Source organism: Malus sylvestris, chromosome 13, assembly GCF_916048215.2.
Source record: "Malus sylvestris chromosome 13, drMalSylv7.2, whole genome shotgun sequence".
NCBI lineage: Eukaryota > Viridiplantae > Streptophyta > Magnoliopsida > Rosales > Rosaceae > Malus > Malus sylvestris.
The window spans coordinates 3,051,502-3,070,014 of record NC_062272.1 but is presented as its reverse complement, the minus strand read 5'-3'; the positions used below and the strand labels follow the sequence as shown (position 1 = coordinate 3,070,014).

General features: G+C 42.3%; 1 long non-coding RNA gene across 3 annotated transcripts; it reads left to right on the top strand.

The window, feature by feature from the left end:
• The first annotated feature begins 1,846 nt into the window (after positions 1–1,846).
• LOC126594876 (uncharacterized) lies at positions 1,847–3,699 on the top strand. 3 transcript variants are annotated; one of them, XR_007613458.1, is made up of 5 exons: positions 1,847–2,298; positions 2,382–2,479; positions 2,655–3,283; positions 3,341–3,497; positions 3,628–3,699. It is a non-coding gene; the product is annotated as an uncharacterized LOC126594876 (long non-coding RNA). The 3 variants fall into 3 exon arrangements; XR_007613456.1 differs by having other exon boundaries at positions 2,655–3,497; XR_007613457.1 differs by lacking the exon at positions 2,382–2,479 and having other exon boundaries at positions 2,655–3,497.
• The last annotated feature ends 14,814 nt before the right edge of the window (positions 3,700–18,513 follow it).

Below are 18,513 nucleotides of genomic sequence, written 5' to 3'. Positions count from 1 at the left end.
CTCTTCGGTTTTCGAACAAGCAATCCCGTCGAGGATCTGACTCTCGAGATTCGGAAAGCGGTGCTACTCCGATTTTTTAGAAAGTAATTATGTTGGGAGTCTTTTCTCGAATGTGAGTAAAGGTTGGACGTTCTTGCCAACCTGTCTTGCCGCAAAACACGGAGGTCGACACACATAGGGACTTTCCAGTTGTCAAGCAGTGGTGTTGTTCCTTTACCCTTATGGGTAATAGTAGGGTAGCTGGAACTTCGAAATTCTCGTGCCTAAACTTTGTCAGAGATCTTTGACAAAGTTATATGTGGTACCCGAGGAGTTGATGGTGCATATGGAGAGCGGTGATTGAACAGTAAGATTCACGTGCTTTCTACTTCACCAGAAATCTTCGACAGAGTGCCCGTAATTTCCGCAAAGCTGATTGTGCATGTGACAGGTGCTGACGAGGCTGAAAAAGCAGGTGCTTCTTCGATTTCTGAGATCGGCCCTCGTGGTCTCTGAGCAGCCCAGCTTTTGAGAAAGCAAACGCCTCTTCGATTTCTGAGATCGGCCCTCGTGGTCTCTGAGCAGCCCAGCTTTTGAGAAAGCAAACGCCTCTTCGATTTCTGAAGCTCCGTCGAGTGCAGATTTTTATAGAGGCTGACATTAAGTTCCACAGCACACTTGAATCTCTACCAGTAGAAGCTCATTTCTTGCACTTCTAAGATCTTGATTTGTCTGACCTCTTCCTTCTTCAACACATTTGAAAATGTCTGGACCCTCCGACCGTCGTTTTGACTTGAACCTTGGAGAAGAGACAGCCACGCCTTCTCCAGACAACATATGGCGCCCATCCTTCATATCCCCTACTGGTCCCCTTACCGTTGGGGATTCTGTGATGAAGAATGATATGACCGCTGCAGTGGTGGCCAGGAACCTTCTCACTCCCAAAGATAACAGACTACTTTCCAAACGGTCTGATGAGTTGGCTGTTAAGGACTGTCTGGCTCTTAGTGTTCAGTGTGCAGGTTCTGTGTCTAATATGGCCCAACGCCTATTTGCTAAAACCCGCCAAGTTGAATCATTGGCTGCTGAAGTGATGAGTCTCAAACAGGAGATTAGAGGGCTCAAGCATGAGAATAAGCAGTTGCACCGGCTCGCCCATGACTATGCTACAAACATGAAGAGGAAGCTTGACCAGATGAAGGAATCTGATGGTAAGGTTTTACTTGATCATCAGCGGTTTGTGGGTTTGTTCCAAAGGCATTTATTGCCTTCGTCCTCTAGGGTTGTACCTGGTAATGAAGCTTCAAATGATGAACCTCCAATGCCTCCTCCTTCTGGGGTTTTGTCAAGTACTGAGGCTCCGGATAACCACCCTCCGGTGCTTTCTCTTTCTGGGGCTCTACCGACTGCTGAGACTTCCCCTAAGCAACCTTTGTGAAGGCTCCCTTTTGTTTGTTTATTTTGACTCATGTATATGTACATATTTGTGGCTTATCGAAAATATTAATAAATAAGCTTTGCTTCATTTCAACATATTGTGTTAAATACACCAAAGCCTTCTTCATAAAGTTCTTTGAATTTTTGCTTTTGTTGAAACCTGTATTGTTGAAGCTTTGTGAGTGAAGCATGTAGTTTGAGGTAGTGTTCCCTTAATTTCCCGAGTGAGGAAAACTTCTCGGTTGGAGACTTGAAAAATCCAAGTCACTGAGTGGCTGTGAGACTGCCGAGTATCAAGGTGCAGTAGCATATGGTGGGAGTCCCCCAAGTCTTCAGGCGAAGAGAGTTGCCGAATGAGGTGTCTCGCGTGTTACTAATTTGTCAAAGTAACGAATCCTTGTTTCGATGTCACACATTCGTATATGCTTTATCTAAAAATATTTCCAACTTTTGTGTGTTTGATGCTGCATGCTATTGACTAGACAAGATCAAGTGCAATTAGTAGCTTTTCTCTCTTTTTCATCTTTTCTTTGGTGGAATTGCTTTTCGTTTCCACTAATCAGCCTGAGTGGATGCAAGATAACACCTTTCTCTATAGCTCAGATTGCAAAGTCGTCTTCATGAAAGTTTTTCCTTATCTTGTGAACTACAACATATCCAAATTGGAGATCCATCGGAGTAGTACAACTTCAGAAATTCAAGTATGATGAGTAACTGTTCATCAATGTTCTGTTAATCCGTCAGACTTGTTGTGAGCTTCGAAACTCCATTTTCTCTTGTTCAGATCAACATACTTTCTTCATCGAAGTTGTTCCTCAGCTTGTGAACTACAACATATCCAAATTGGAGATCCCTCGGAGCAGTATAACTCCAGAAATCCAGGTATGATGAATGACTGGTTATTATTTTTCTGTCAACCCGTCAGATTTGTTGTGAGCTTCGAAACTCCATTTTCTCTTGTTCAGATCGGTATGCTTTCTTCATTGAAGTTGTTCCTCAGCTCGTGAACTACAACATATCCAAATTTGAGATACCTCGGAGCAGTATAACTCCAGAAATCCAGGTATGATGAATGACTGGTTATTATTTTTCTGTCAACCCGTCAGATTTGTTGTGAGCTTCGAAACTCCATTTTCTATTGTTCAGATCGGCATGCTTTCTTCATTGAAGTTGTTCCTCATCGTCTCTTTCATAACATATCAAAAATTCAGAATGAACTAATGGTTAAATATTTCCAGATCTTCGAAACATCACAGCAGCTTCGAAATCTGCAAGAATCCGACTGTCATGTTTGGAGCTTCAACACTTTAATTTCCGTCGCTCAAACAGAAATGGTTCCTTCTTGAAAGTTGTTCATATGCTCAAGAACTATAGGGTGTCCAAAATTCAGCTCCATTGGAGAAGAGCAGAGGTTGCAGAAATTTGATAGATGAAAGGAGGCGGAAGAGGGAGAGAGAGAAAAAGTCTCTTGGGTTGGATTTCTATGTTGGGGCAGATTCCAATTTTTGTAGCACATTCATTATTGATGAATTGCTTGTACTTTTGTCCATTATGAAACTTGGGACTTTGGCTTGTTGTTGGATCTATTATAATATGTTTGGGAACATATATAAGTGAATAAATAAGAAGGAAAATTTTGGGCCCTTGTGGGTGTAAAACAAAAAATGTTTATGTTTACCCAAGTGTTTTTGTACAAGTTCAAGGGCATCTTGGGTTTTGTGAACAAAATTTGTTTATTTGGAGCAAGGTTTTGTGTTGAAGCTTTGTAGGTGAAGCTTTGGTGTTGAAGCTTTGTAGATGAAGCTTTCGAGGTGAAGCTTTGATGGTGAAGCTTTGTAGATGAAGCTTTCTGGGTGAAGCTTTGATGGTGAAGCTTTGTAGATGAAAGTATGTAGAGGGAGCTTTCTAGGTGAAGATTTTTTAGGTGAAGCTTTGTAGGTGAAGCTTTTTTAAGTGAAGCTTTTCGGGTGAAGTTTTTTTTGGGTGAAGCTTTGTGGGTGAAGCTTTTTAGGTGAAGCTTTGTGGGTGAAGCTTTGGAGGTGAAGCTTTTCGGGTGAAGCTTTTTGGGTGAAGCTTTTTAGGTGAAGCTTTGTAGGTGAAGCTTTTTTAAGTGAAGCTTTTCGGGTGAAGTTTTTTTTTGGGTGAAGCTTTGTGGGTGAAGCTTTGGAGGTGAAGCTTTTCGGGTGAAGCTTTTTGGGTGAAGCTTTTTAGGTGAAGCTTTGTGGGTGAAGCTTTGGAGGTGAAGCTTTTCGGGTGAAGCTTTTTGGATGAAGCTGTTTTTTTTTTTTTTTTTTTTTTTTTTGGCGCTTGACACGGTCTTCATTTGCTTGTTTTGTAGTGACTGTGGAAGACGGATTGCTTTCTGATTGAGAAGGGTTCCGGCATCGCTTGCTATGAATGTAAAAGAGTGAGGGCTGAGTTGGCTAAATTACCTCTTTATTGAATTCATTGCCAAATGGCCTTCATTACATAGGATGCCGAACGGCTATAGCTCAACACTTGTACATCGTGAGTCTATTTGTAGTAGTACTTCAAGTGATCAGCGTTCCATGGATGGCCAAGGGTCTTGCCATCGGAGCTTCTAAGTGTGTAAGAGCCAGGGCGACTGATGCCAATGACTTCATACGGTCCATCCCAGTTTGGACTAAGTGTGCCTTCACTCGGGACTCTGTCGCAGAGTAATCTTTTCTTTAAGACCCAGTCTCCTATTTTGAAAGAACGAGGCTTGACCCTAGAGTCATAATAATTGGAGATGCGCTGCTTGTAGGCGACATTCCTCAAGTGAGCTTGGTTTCTGTGTTCCTCGACTAAATCCAAGTTGAGGGTGAGTTGTTTGTCATTTTCACTTTGAATGTAGTTCTGGACTCGGAATGTTGCTTGCTCGAGCTCAACAGGGACAACCGCCTCTGTGCCAAAGGCAAGTGAGAATGGAGTTTCTCCTGTTGAAGTCCGATATGAAGTGCGATATGACCAAAGAACTTGGGGTACAAATTCTGGCCAACAGCCTTTAGCTTTGTCCAAGCTGGTTTTCAAAGTGCGCTTGATTATTTTGTTGATGGCCTCAACTTGTCCATTAGACTGGGGATGAGCTGGAGAGGCAAAGCATAAGTTGATGTTGAACTTAGAACAGAACAACCTGAACTTCTTGTTGTCAAACTGTCGCCCATTGTCAGTGACTATCGCATTGGGAATTCCGAATCTACAAAGGATGTTCTTCCACACGAAGTCTTCTATCTTTGCCTCAGTAATGGTTGCCAAGGGTTCTACTTCGGCCCACTTTGTGAAGTAGTCCACTGCAACGACTGCGTAACAGATTTTGCCCTTCCCTGCCGGCATTGGGCCGATCAAATCAAGTCCCCACTGGGCGAAGGGCCAAAGGCTGATCATAGGAGTAAGAGGCTCTGGAGGGGAATGAGGAATAGTTGCATATCGTTGACATTTGTCACATGAGCGGGATACTTTGATGGCATCCTGGTGGAGTGTTGGCCAGTAATATCCTTGGCGAAAAGTCTTGTGTGCTAGGGACCGAGATCCAGCATGATCTCCACAGACTCCCTCATGTATTTCCCGAATGACGATTTCCGCCTCGGCAGGCGTAAGACACCTTAAGTATGGCAGGCTAAAACCTCGCTTATAGAGTTGATCATTGATGATCAGGTAGCGGGTAGACTTGTATCGAATTTGCTTAGCCTGGACTTTATCATTTGGGAGGGTGCCATGAGCAAGGAAATTATAGATCGGGGTGATCCAACTATCCCCCTGTTGTAAGTTGCATACTTCTGCGGCCATGGTGCTTGGTGTTGCCAACAGTTCGACATGAATTTTTCTTCCAATCTTGTCTTCCACAGCTGAGGCGAGGCGAGCCAGGGCGTCTGCATGACTGTTTGCCGCTCGAGGAACTTGGGTGATCTGGTAGTGGAAGTGCTTGAGCAAAAGTTGTGTTTGCGCAAGATATGCTGCCATGGAGCTGTCCTTAGCATCAAAGTTGTTGGTAACCTGGTTGACCACTAATTGGGAGTCACTGAAAATATCAATTTGTTTAACCCCGAGGTGTTTGGCCAAACGTAATCCTGCTAGAAGGGCTTCATACTCGGCCTCATTGTTTGATGCCTTGAATTTGAAACGAAGAGCATACTCCATTGCTACTTTGTCGGGCGTAGTCAAGACTAGTCCCGCTCCACAGCCCTGTTGGTTGGATGAGCCATCAACATACAGACTCCATGCTGAGGTCGTTGATTCTACTTTCTGAGCTTCCGATGGTAATGAAGCTACTGCTTCAGGTGTAGAAGCAATGTCAACAGGATATGTGAAGTCGGCGATGAAATCTGCTACTGCTTGACCTTTTTCGGCTGGTTTTGGTTGGTAGGAGATGTCAAACTCACCGAATGCTATCGCCCATTTGATCATTCGCCCAGACGTGTCAGGACTCTGGAGTATCTGTCGAAGAGGGTGATTGGTAAGCACGATGATGGCGTGTGCTTGGAAATAAGGGCGAAGTTTCCGAGCAGACATGACCAATGCTAGAGCTAATTTCTCAATGTTGGAGTATCGTGTCTCCGCATCTTGTAGGGCCTTGCTAGCGTAGTAGACGGGCCGTTCGACACCACTGTCCATTCGAATAAGAACAGAACTGACTGCTGAAGCCGAAACCGATAGATAGATGATGAGAGTGTCACCAACTTCTGGTTTGGAGAGCAGAGGGGCTTTACTCATGTACTCTTTGAGGTTCCTGAATGCCTTGGCACATTCCTCCGTCCATGTAATGTACTTCTTATTTCCCTTGAGTGCTTTGAAGAAAGGAGCACATCTGTCTGTGGCCTTAGAGATGAATCTGGTTAAGGCTGCCACCTTGCCAGTAAGGCTTTGGATGTCTTTTGAAGTTATTGGCTCTTTCATGTCGAGGATTGCTTTGATCTTTTCAGGGTTAGCTTCAATGCCTCGTTGGCTAATCATGAAGCCTAAGAATTTGCCAGAGCCCACGCCGAAGGCACATTTGTTGGGGTTCAACCTCATTCGATACCTCTTTAGAATGGTGAAAGTTTCAGATAGGTCGGTGATGTGTTGGTCAGCATGTTTGCTTTTGACTAGCATATCATCAACGTAAACTTCCATGTTCTTCCCAATTTGTTCGGCGAACATTGAATTGACCAGTCTCTGATAAGTTGCTCCTGCATTCTTTAGGCCGAAAGGTATGACTTTATAGCAATATAGTCCCCTGTCAGTAGTGAAGGCCGTGTGTTCTTGGTCTGAGGGGTTCATGAGGATTTGGTTGTATCCTGAATAAGCGTCCATAAAGCTCAAGAGCTCACACCCTGCCGTAGAGTCTATAAGCCTGTCAATAAGAGGAAGAGGGAAACTATCTTTCGGACACCCTTTGTTTAGGTCGGTGTAGTCAACACACATCCTCCACAAGACCTTTTGAAGCGAAAGACTTTCTTTGGTCGGATTTTTCCTAACAAGGACCACATTTGCTACCCATATCGGGTAATTGACTTCACGGACAAAGCCTATGCCTTTGAGTTTTTCAACTTCTGCTTTCATTGCCTCGTATCGTTCAGCGTCATAAGATCTTCGCTTCTGTCTCACCGGCTTGATCTTGGGGTCAATACTCAAACGATGACAGATGACATCGGGAGAGATGCCTGGCATGTCCTCGTATGACCAGGCGAAGACTTCAGTGTTCTCTTTCAAAAAAGATATCAATGCTAACCGAAGGGGTGGTGACAATGTGGTGCCAATATTCACCATGCGGCCTGGATGATCTCTTGAGATAGGTACCTTCTCCAACTCTTCAGCAGGTTGGGCTTGCTGGGTGAAAGAGTCATCTCGAGGATCATCGGGTTGATTGTTGCTATCAGGAAGATCCAAGGTCGCTTCATCTAGGCTGGTCTTTGTGACTTGGTCATGTACAGACAGGGTTTCCTTGGGTCCGGGCAAGTGTTGTTGCTTAACTGAAGTGTTGTAACATGATCGTGCACTAAGCTGATCTCCTCTGATGTAGCCGTTGCCATGGGGGGTTGGAAATTTCATCAACAGCATATGCGTGGATACCATAGCCTTGAGATCATTGATGCCTGTGCGCCCAAAGATGACATTGTATGCCGTTGGGCAGTCAACCACTAGGAAGTTAGTGGTAATGGTAGCCGTGTAAGGGCCTGTACCAATAGTAAAGGGTAAATGTATGCTCCCTAAAGGTTGCACGATATCACCGGAGAAGCTTATCAGAGGAGAAATCGAGCGATCGAGCAAGTGTTCAGCTACACTGAGTGCCCTGAAAGCTTCGGCAAACATGATATTGACCGAAGCCCCTGTGTCTACGAGGATTCGTCGAACATCAAAGTTGGCTATGTGAGCCTCCACGATCAATGGGTCGTTATGAGGGTAGATGATGCCTCTTTCTTCCTCAGGGTAGAAACATATCGGATCCCAGTTAGGTTTTTGATACTTCCCTCCCCTGATGTCTTCCACGTGAAACACTTGGTGACCAGGCCTCAGACTTCGTTCACTGTTTTTCATGGCCCTATTGGAAGATTCAGATATGGGTGTGCCGCCGCTTATGGAATATATGACATTCACCTGGCGTTGGTTACGGTTATCCCTTTGAGGGTGAAGAAGGAATTGATCAATTTTTCCTTCTCGTGCCAAAGCTTCAATACGATCACGGATGATGATACATTTCTCGCTATCATGGCCGTTATGCTCATGGTAGCAACAAAACATGCCCGCGTTATTCGGGGGCGTGTAATCTGGGTGCCTCGGCTTTGGCTTTGGTATCAAGTGAGCTATGCTGGGGTAAATGGCCGCGCATGTGGCATTCAAGGACGTGTATGTCTCATACCTTGGGGTATGGGGTATCTTGACGCGGGTTTGACCCACTGCATTGACTGCCTGGGGGCGAGCGTTATTGTGGCGATACCCTTGGTTATCGGGATAGTGTCCCTTACTCTTTTTACTGAAAGGAGAGTGGTGAGGATGGAAATCCTTCCTCTTGCCTTGAAATTGATATGTCTGTTGATTCGGTGAAGCATTATGCAAGGCATGGGGAGGTGCCACTGCTGTTTGGAAAGTCGAGGTCTTCTCATTTAGGTGAGTCTGGCTTCCACCTCCCACTTGTTGATAAAGGATGGTTGTAGGGGGTTTCTCCTGATATGTCTTTGCCTCGGCGGAGGCATGGTTATAAGCATGCGCCATCACCTCAGAGTAAGTCTTCCAAGTATTGGCATTGATCATGTATTTAAAGAAACAATCACGTAGGCCTGCCGTGAAGGCTTTGAGGGCAGTCTTGTCGTCTGCCTCGGCACACCGGGAGTATTCATGGCTGAAGCGGCCAGCATACATACGTAATGACTCGTCTGGCTTCTGGCGGATAGTGTACAAGTCATCTGCAGAGTGCAAGCGATCGGTTTGGAAAATGTGTTGGGAAACAAATAGTTTCCTCAATTCCTCAAATGAGTCCACCGTCTCAGGTGTAAGACGACAATACCAATTTAGAGCTCCACCAGAGAGGGTGGAGGGGAAGAGAAGACATCGCTCTTCGTCGGTGTGCATCCGGTATGCCATGGTGGACTCAAAGAGGTTAAGGTGCTCAATCGGGTCCTCTTTTCCAGTATAAAGTTGCAAGCCAAGCTTTTGCTTTGTCTTTGCTTGAAGGGGGGTGTTGAGGATCCTCCTTGTAAGAGGGCCAGGCCTGGGTTGGTTCCAGTCAGGTATTTCAGCCTGACGTTCAGCCTTCAACTTGTTTACTTCCTTAAGAAGTTGTAGGACAAGGGGGTCCCGAGCGGAGTTATGTGTCACTGGAGCTTTCTTTCGTAAATCTCCATCTCCTCTTGGAATTAGGAAGGTTTGATCAAGGGCATGTGATTTTTCCCTGGACTCGCTGTACTGGCTTCCAGGGTATGTCTGTCGGAACACCTCTGAGTCCCCTGTACCCTCATGTCTCTCTAGGACTTGTTGCCCCTTCCCCAAATTGGTGGCCGGCTTGGGCCGTGGTAGGGGACCGAGTCTCTCAGAAATCCTTGGGTCATTAATCTTTGAGCTTATATGGATGGAATTCTCTCGACGTTGCTTCAGGAAATCCCGACAATCGCGAAAGACGGCTTTCAATCCTTCTGCCCCTTCAGCAAAGAGGTGTCTCCCTCCACTTCTCATGGTTCGGGTCGAAGCAACTGGGTTAAGAGAAGCCTCATGTTGATTATCAAGTCGAGGGGTAATCTGTTCCCTATCAGGGATATCTATGTCGAATGCATGTGACCCTCCATGTTGGAGGGCACCCAGTTGATGGTTGACTTCCACGGGGGCAACAAGCTCGCGTGTCTGAGCTTGCCTAGCTTCGTGGAGTGTCTCGAAGAGCTTCTCATATTGCTCCTGGAGGACCTCATTCCTCATTGCTATCTTGTTGTTCTGAGCTTCCAACTCATCGACTTTAGCTTGAAGAAGAACTCGTTTTCCTTCATTCTTTCGTTGTTTCGCACTATGTGCAAGGGGGGTGTCATTCTGTGTGCTGTGGCTTCCTTCGCTTCCCATGTTGGAGAGGGATGCCTGGTCAAAAGAAAGTGTACGAATGATAGAAACCAGCTTGACACAGCTGAAGAGAGTAGGAATAAGTGTCGTTTCCCACAGACGGCGCCAAATGTTGATGCACAAAATCAGCGAAGACTTTGGTACAACAGAAAGTGTCAGGTTTTGTGACCTTCGCTTGGTTGCTTCGGTCACTAGTGAGGATAAGTACGTAAATAAATAGAGACAGAGAAGCAAACACAGAATGTACGTGGTTCACCCAGATTGGCTACGTCCACGGAGTAGAGGAGTTCTTATTAGTAGTGAAGGGCTTACACAAGTACAAAGGATCAAGCTCTCAATTTAGTGAGTTCTTGTGAATGATTTAACACAAAATGGCATTAGGCAATATTGTGGGGGGATGACCCCTATTTATAGAAAAACCTGTAGCTTTGTCACATTGACATGTGTCATGTTATGATTGGTTCTTGATGTTGACACGTGCTGCGCTCTGATTGGCTTCTAATCTTGACACATGTCGAGTAGTGATTGGCCTCCTGGTCGGAGGGGAACTCTTCTGGGTCCTTGACAGTATAGCGTTGGCCGGTGCTCGGTAGTTTCGGGATTGGTCAAGTATGGTACAAACAATTCCAATCCCACAAGTTCCTTGAATATAAAGAGATTTTGTTCTGTACTCTCAAGAGAAGTGCGAAATCATGCATTTGATCTCAAATACTCAAGCCGTTGTTCTCCTGCCAAGAACTACACTCCTTTGTTCGCGTCTGATTTGGCTCGTGTTGTTATGTTGAAGCCTATCGAGTGTCTGAAAGATGCGAAAAGGTTGAGATTTTTGGTGGAATTTGTAAACAACAGCAACGTCTGGTATCGAAGGCCATTCGATCCCAATACAACTTTGATTAGAGAAGGCTCATGGGATGCAGAGACAAATAAGTTGTCTTGTGCTGCATGTCGATTCTTGGATGCAGCAGGTTCTTGGAACAATACTCGTGTTGGTGATTGTTTAACAAGAATTACCTTGAGGTTTCCTGCAGTATGGACAATCGGGAAGATAAGTAGCATGGCAGGGGAGATTTGGAGCAACAAAAATGTTACAAAGTTGGGTTACTTTGAAAAGATCATGTTCGAAAGTCCTCAGGATGACATCGGAAGGGTTCTTATTCCTGGTGTGAAGTATGAGTACACCAAAACCAAACAAGTAAGCAATTCGTCTTCAACCACCCCAGCCGATGAGTTATTTCAGACCTTTCGTCGAACACTTGATGTGCAGCCAAGGGGTCTCTAAGGTTGTTTCCATGGCTTCCAAGGGGTCGTGCGACCCCATTGACCCCACTGTGGATCCGCCACTGCGAACCAGACTCGACCCACAGATATAGAAGAATAAGATGCTCTGTTGTTTCACCTTAACAGAGGAAAATGAGACATGTTGGGGAAGGGGCAAATCGTTTCTTAAACATAGTAGCTTTAGTGGTGAGGGCGTTGTGTAGTGAACTCTATAAGAAATGGCGAATCTTAGGTGGCACCTCCAGTTTCCATATACTTTTCCATAACTCATCTGGGACGGATCGAGCATGGAATAGGCGGTGATCCTTCAAACCAAAAGACCTCGATTGAATCTATCAATACCCTTATTTGACCGAGTACCTGCCATTCTTGTTTGCTGCCCAAATCAGTCGGTCATTCTTTCTTGGGTCACCAATTGGCATTTCTCTAATTGCCTTTTGATCTGCCGCCGAAAGAAACGACTACAGAAAATTAATATCCCACTCTCGAGAGAAGGGACAGATGGGAAAGCTTACCCGCAAACTTCTAGTCACCTCAACCTCTCCAAGCGGAGTAAGGTGCCTTGAAGGGACAGATGATAACCAACGATCAACCCAAACTCTCACATCCTTCCCCCAATGATTTTCTAGTGAGTTCCTTTAAGTAACAAATCTCGTCCCATGATGAGGCTACTTCAAGCCCAAGATGCCCAGCCTCCTTTTTTAGCTTCCAAGAAAAAAGCAGTTTGGGAAGTAACGGGCCTTGAGAACTCAAGCCCAAAGCAAGCTCGGATCACAAATTAAGCGCCAACACTGCTTGGCTAGTAGCACGTTATTGAACTCCTGAAAGTTCCTAAAGCCCATTCCACCCAATTGCTTTGGAAGACCCAAGACCTCATTCGACACCCAATGTATATTTCGCCATCCACCCGTGTTCCCCCACCAAAACCCTGCAACTAAAATGTCCAGTTCCTCATAGACTATGGTGAAGAATTTAAATATGTACATGGGGTAAGCCGGAATAGCCTATGCAACCACTTTGATCAGGACTTCCTTCCCCGCCTTTGATAATGTACTTCGTTTCCACCCTTGCAGTTTCCCCATAATTCTCCCATTCACATAGGCAAGGCCCCGTTTCTTCGATCGTCCCCATAAAGCAAGAACACCTAGATAAGTGCATGGGTTTTCCACCACGAGCATGCCAAGAATATTGCCCAACTCATCAGAGACCCTTGCCGAATTATTTACCCTAAAGTACACACTGGATTTTTGCACATTCACTTCATGTCCCGAAGCATCAAAATACGTCTGAAGAATCTTGACTAGATTTTTGCAGTTTGTCTCATCGGCCCCAAAAAAGATTAACATGTCATCGATAAAGAAAATGTGAGAAAAGGTCGACCTCGAGGCACCTATTCTCACCACATCCAGCGTTTTCTTATCCACCGCCACCTAGATGATTCTCGAAAAAACCTCTCCAACCAAAAGAAAGAGATACGAAGATAGAGGATCTCATTGCCAAAGGCTCCTAGAATAAGCAAACTTGTTTCTGGGTTGCCCATTGAGGATGACTGCAAACTTCACTGAGGTTTGCAGCCCATGATAAGCTTTCTCCACATACTGCAAAAACCCATTCTCTCCATGATCGCATCACGAAAGTCCCATTCCACCCTATCATAGGCTTTTTGCATGTCAAGTTTAATACCAAGTTCAAACTTGTTTTTCGTCTTTCTCCTTTTCAGAAAGTGAAATACCTCATGGGCGATCCCAATATTATCTTGTATTTGTCTACCCGCCATGAATGCATTTTGAGAAGGAGAAATAAGTTGCGGCAGAAAAAATTTCAGTCTATTAGCCAGAACTTTGGATAGTGCCTTATAAGAGTAATTACATAGACTAATAGGCCGAAAGTGCGACACTGACTTCGAGCCCTTATTATGACAAGGGCCGCAAAACATTTTGCCCAAGGAGGTTGCCTCAACTAGAGAGGAAAAGAAAAAATGAGGTTACCTGCCAACCCCAACCAAAAGAATGAGTTGGTGGCGATGAGCAGGGGAGCCTTTTGTGTGAGAAAGAAAATAAGCTTTTTGGGCAAGAGAGCAGTACATAATATTTTTTATGAAGGGTTTAAACCATAGATGTCAAATCCTAACTGGAATGCTATGTAATCAAATTTAAAGGTAGGAGCAAGCTCCCACCGATATGACATATGAGTTTTCATATATCAAATTTGACATATGAGAAAAGGTAATGTCAAATATTTTTTTAATTATTTTATTATGTAGGTCTCATTGATGCACCAATTATAGATCTTGAAAATTTATTTTAATTGATTTCTTTTTAAAATGGGTCCTACAAATATCATTTATAACAAAAAAACATATCGGTTGGAAAAAGAGAAAATTTGACATTGCCACGTCATTCATCAAATTAACATTTGACATTTATCTTTTGTCATCTCCATTGGAGATGCTCTTAGTGACCATTTTTCAAACATAAATTAACCTTCAGTTTTCAAATATTCAAACACTAGTGTGAAAAGAAATTCGTAAATTTGACACAAGCAATTTAATTAGTATTGTTGAGAGTATATCTAAAATTGAAAACAAAAACCTCTAGCATAAGTGCTTACAAAAATCTTGTACAGCTCCACTCATTTTCAATTTAATTTATTTCGAATTGGATACTCATACTCTAATGACTAACGCATATAAATTATTAGAAGCTTAATTAATTCGATTTAAATGGAAACATATGTGAGCACAGTTTTGGCCTATTTTCTTGAATTCATACTATGCAAGGCAATCATGCAACAACAATAAGAGCTCATTTGGAAGTGCTTTTAATAAAATAACTGAAAGTGTTTTCGGTGAAAATGTTTTTGGCTTAGTAAAAATGTAAGTAAATTCTGAAAAATCACTTAAAGTGTTTCCTGGAATAAGCACATAACTGGTGTTTCTTGTAGAAAGCACTTAAAGTGTTTTTGGTACCCATATTTTTTTTCTCTAAAAGCGCTTTTAGCCACTTTAAAAGCAAATCTAAATGAGCTCTAATATTCTATTGTGCTAACATGTGAAGTTGCCTAGCAAATGGGGAAATATCCAGTTTGGTTTATAACATGATGCCTCCATTCCCATTTAATTTGTTATTTGAGTTAAATTTAATTTGTAAATTTATTATTAATCTGGCGTACTCGAATATAGTTATCATTATTTTTTCTTTCATCGATATTCTGTCGGATCTCGTTTTCGGTCTCGTCCCGCATCAAAAGTCTATCTGGCTTCCCAGCAATCAACTCAGATATCAAGATATTAATTAAATAAGACCATGTGATTAAATAAAGACAAAAAAAAATTAGAAACCCTAATATTGTTTAGCATTCATATTTAGTCAATTCACACGCGGAAAAAGTGTTATACACAATATGGCAATACATGAAATGGCATGACGATCGATATCGTTCGAGACCAAGTTTTCCTCTTCGGGGTTTGATTGACCGATCAAGCAATAATCAATCCCCTATAGTCTATATATAGAAAGTGAGGCAGTTAGGCTAGGACATCCAATGCAAACTAAGACACAAAAAGTGTAAAGATACCAACAGGTACAAAGAAGATGTATTCTTGCATAAGAGAGAGAAAGATTCATCTTTGAATCTTCTCTTAGCAGTCACCATGATCCAATATGAATAAAGAATTCAAAGAAAAATTCACTTAGACAAAAGATCAAACACCTGGTGTGCACTATGACAACCACCGAGAACCAGAAAAGAATAAGGGAATGAGAACCCTAAAAAAACAATCGAGAAATGAAAGAGATAAAGCTGAAGCAGAAGAACCAAGATCAATTAACCTTCAAGCACGAAGCTTTTCCGGCGAATGATACCATGTAAATATACCAACAGATACAGAGAAGATGTATTCTTGCAAAAGAAGAAATATGTATACGAAGAGAGAGAAAGAGAATTTTAGACAGAGAAGATATTTTTTATTTCTTGATTTTTTTTCATATCATACAATGATGGTTATGTAAAGTATATATCTAACTAGATTGCTTACTTTCTAAGCTATTACAAAGATTACATGATGACTACACTTGTCACTATTACAACCACACGATCACAAGCTGTTAAGCTTGGTTTGTATACTGTTATCATCCCCCCTCAATCACAGGAGGAGGTTTGCTCAACTTGAGATTGTAACAATGTGTCCTAAACAATGGAGTAGACAATCCCTTGGTAAGAATATCGGCAAATTGTTCATTGGAAGAAACAAACTGAACTTGAAGTAGCTTCTTGGCAACCCTTTCTTGAACAAAATGAATATCAACTTCAATGTGCTTTGTCCGTTGGTGCATAACTGGATTATAAGCCAAGGCTGTAGCATAAAGATTGTCACAGAAAATAGTGACTGGACATGAGACATCAATCCGAATAAACTTCAGAAGTTGAGTGATCCAGTCAATCTCTGCAGTTGTGGATGAAAGTGCTCGGTACTCAGCTTCAGTTGAGGACTTAGAAACGGTATTTTGTTTCTTGGATGACCAAGAGATGGGACTAGAACCTAAATAGACCACCAAACCTGTAGTAGACCGTCTGTCATTTGGATCCTCAGCCCAGTCAGCATCACTAAATGCAGTTAAACATAAATCCCCTTTGCTTAGTTGAACACCATAATCCATTATGCCCTTCATATATCTGAGGATTCTCTTCACAACTATAAAATGAGATTCCATGGGACAGTGCATAAACTGACACACTTGATGCACAGAGAAAACAATGTCAGGTTTTGTAAATGTAAGATATTGCATAGCACCCACCACACTTCGATACAATGCTGGATCATGAAAGGGTTTTCCATCATCTTTAAGTAACCTGGTATAAGGCAGACAAGGGGTATTACACGGTTTTGAAAGACCCATATCAGTCTTGTGAAGCAAATCTGAAACATACTTAGACTGTGAAAGGAATAATCCAGTAGAATGATGAGTAATTTGGATCCCTAAGAAGTAATGGAGGGGTCCCAAATCTTTAGTATCAAATTCTTGAGCGAAAGCCTTATAATATCAGAAATAGCTGCAGTAGCACTGCCTGTGATGATTATATTATCCACATATAGCAAGAGAATGACCATAGAATGTCCAACATGTTTCACAAACAATGAAGAGTCTGAATATGTTGTAAGAAAACCCAGAGAAGGCAAAAAATTGGTAAACCTCTCATTCTAAGCCCTTGGGGCTTGTTTCAAGCCATATAGGGATTTATGTAACTTACAAACATGAGATGGTTGGTGAGAGTTGAAAAAACCTGGTGGTTAAGACATATAAACCTCTTCTTGTAAAATGCCATGAAGAAAGGCATTCTTCACATCAAGTTGCCTTAAAGACCAACCAAAATGTGCAGCTAAAGCCAAAACTAACCTCACAGCTATAGGTTTAACAACCGGACTAAAAGTCTCCCCATAGTCAATACCTTCTTCTTGATTGAAACCTTTGGCAACAAGTCTTGCCTTATATCTAGAAATGTTCCCATCTGCATCTCTTTTAATCTTGAAGACCCATTTACACCCTACCACATTCTTGTTTGCAGGAAGAGGAACCAAGGACCAAGTTCCTTGAGAATGTAAAGTTGAGAGCTCTTCTTTCATAGCTGTACTCCATACTGAGGATTTAAGAGCAGACTTGTATGTTGAAGATTCCACCTGAATGAAATCAAAAGGATTGTCCTCTCCAATTGTTGAGAGAAAAACTTTAGGCTTGAAGATGCCACTTTTGGATCTTGTCTGCATGGCATGTGTATTCATAGGTTGGAGAGAAGGAACCACTTGCAACTCGGAAGAAAACTCAATATGATCATGATGATTAAATCCAGAGGACAATTCTGCAGCCACAGGGGAATAAAGCAGAATAGACTGTGTTGGTGTTGCAGTAATGGATTCAAGGTATGGTGAGTTAGGAATAGACTCAAATGTAGGTAAGTTAGAGGCAAATGAGATGGAGACAACCTGATTATCATGTGTGACATAAGGCATTGAAATAGAGGATGACAAAATAGAAGGAGGAAAAGATGAGGAATTTGAGATTTTGGAAGACAACATGGCATAAGGAAATTCACTCTCATAAAAAATAACATGCCTAGATATATACATCTTTTGTTGACTCACTTCATAGCATAGGTAGCCTTTGTATCTAAAAGCATAGCCTAAAAAGACACATTTTGTTGTTTTAGGTTGCAACTTGGTGTTATTGTAAGGTTTTAACAGTGGGAAACAAGAACAACCAAATACCCGATGATGATTGATAGCTGGTACATCTTTAAACAACAACTCAAATGGAGATTTGTTGTGTAAAACAGGTGTTGGCATTCTGTTAATAAGGTAGACAACAACTTAGCATGCAAAGGACCAGAATTTTGGAGGCAATGAGGCAGTTTGCAAAAGGGTTATAGCTGTTTCAACAATATGCCTATGCTTCCTTTCAGCTAGGCCATTTTGTTCAGGGGTGTATGGACATGAAAGTTGGTTTTTAATACCCTTGGTCACAAGAAACTGTTGAAATGACTTGCTAATATATTCACCTCCCCCATCATTTTGTAAGGTTTTAACAGAAAGAGCAAAGTGATTTAACACAAAATTGTAAAAGGCAATGAAAGTGGAACAAACATCACTTTTATTGATGAGAGGAAAGAGCCAACAATGTCTAGTGCATTCATCAATGAATGTCACATAGTATCTAAAACCCTCCACAGAATTACAAGGGGAAAGACCTCATACATCACTATGAACAATATCAAAATGATGTTTGAACTTAGAGACAGATTCACCAAATGGCAATTTACAAAATTTCCCTTCTAGACAAGAGTGACACATCTCAGACTTATGATCAAGTATATCAGATACATTCCATTTTCTTAAAATTGTAGATACTATAGAATTGGATGGGTGGCCTAATCTATTATGCCATAGACTCGAAGATACATGTTATCCAAGGAAAGCAGCTTGTACTCTGGGTAAGGAAGAATGATATGAAACTGGTAGGGGAATAGGGTTTAATCCATTACTGCAATGTCCCTTGAAGAGAATCCTCCATGTGGCTTTGTCCTAGATCCAAAAAAAGAAAGCATCATATATTAACCAGCAGTTATTATCCAGACACAATTTATGCACAAATAACAAATTCTGAGTTAGTTTAGGCATATATAGAACTGAATTAAGATGCAATGCTTTGAAAGGTGTATGTAGAGTTGATGAACCAATGTGGGAGATTGATAAACCTGCACCACCACCCGCAGTTTGAATTGTCTCATTGGAAGGAAATGGAGAAG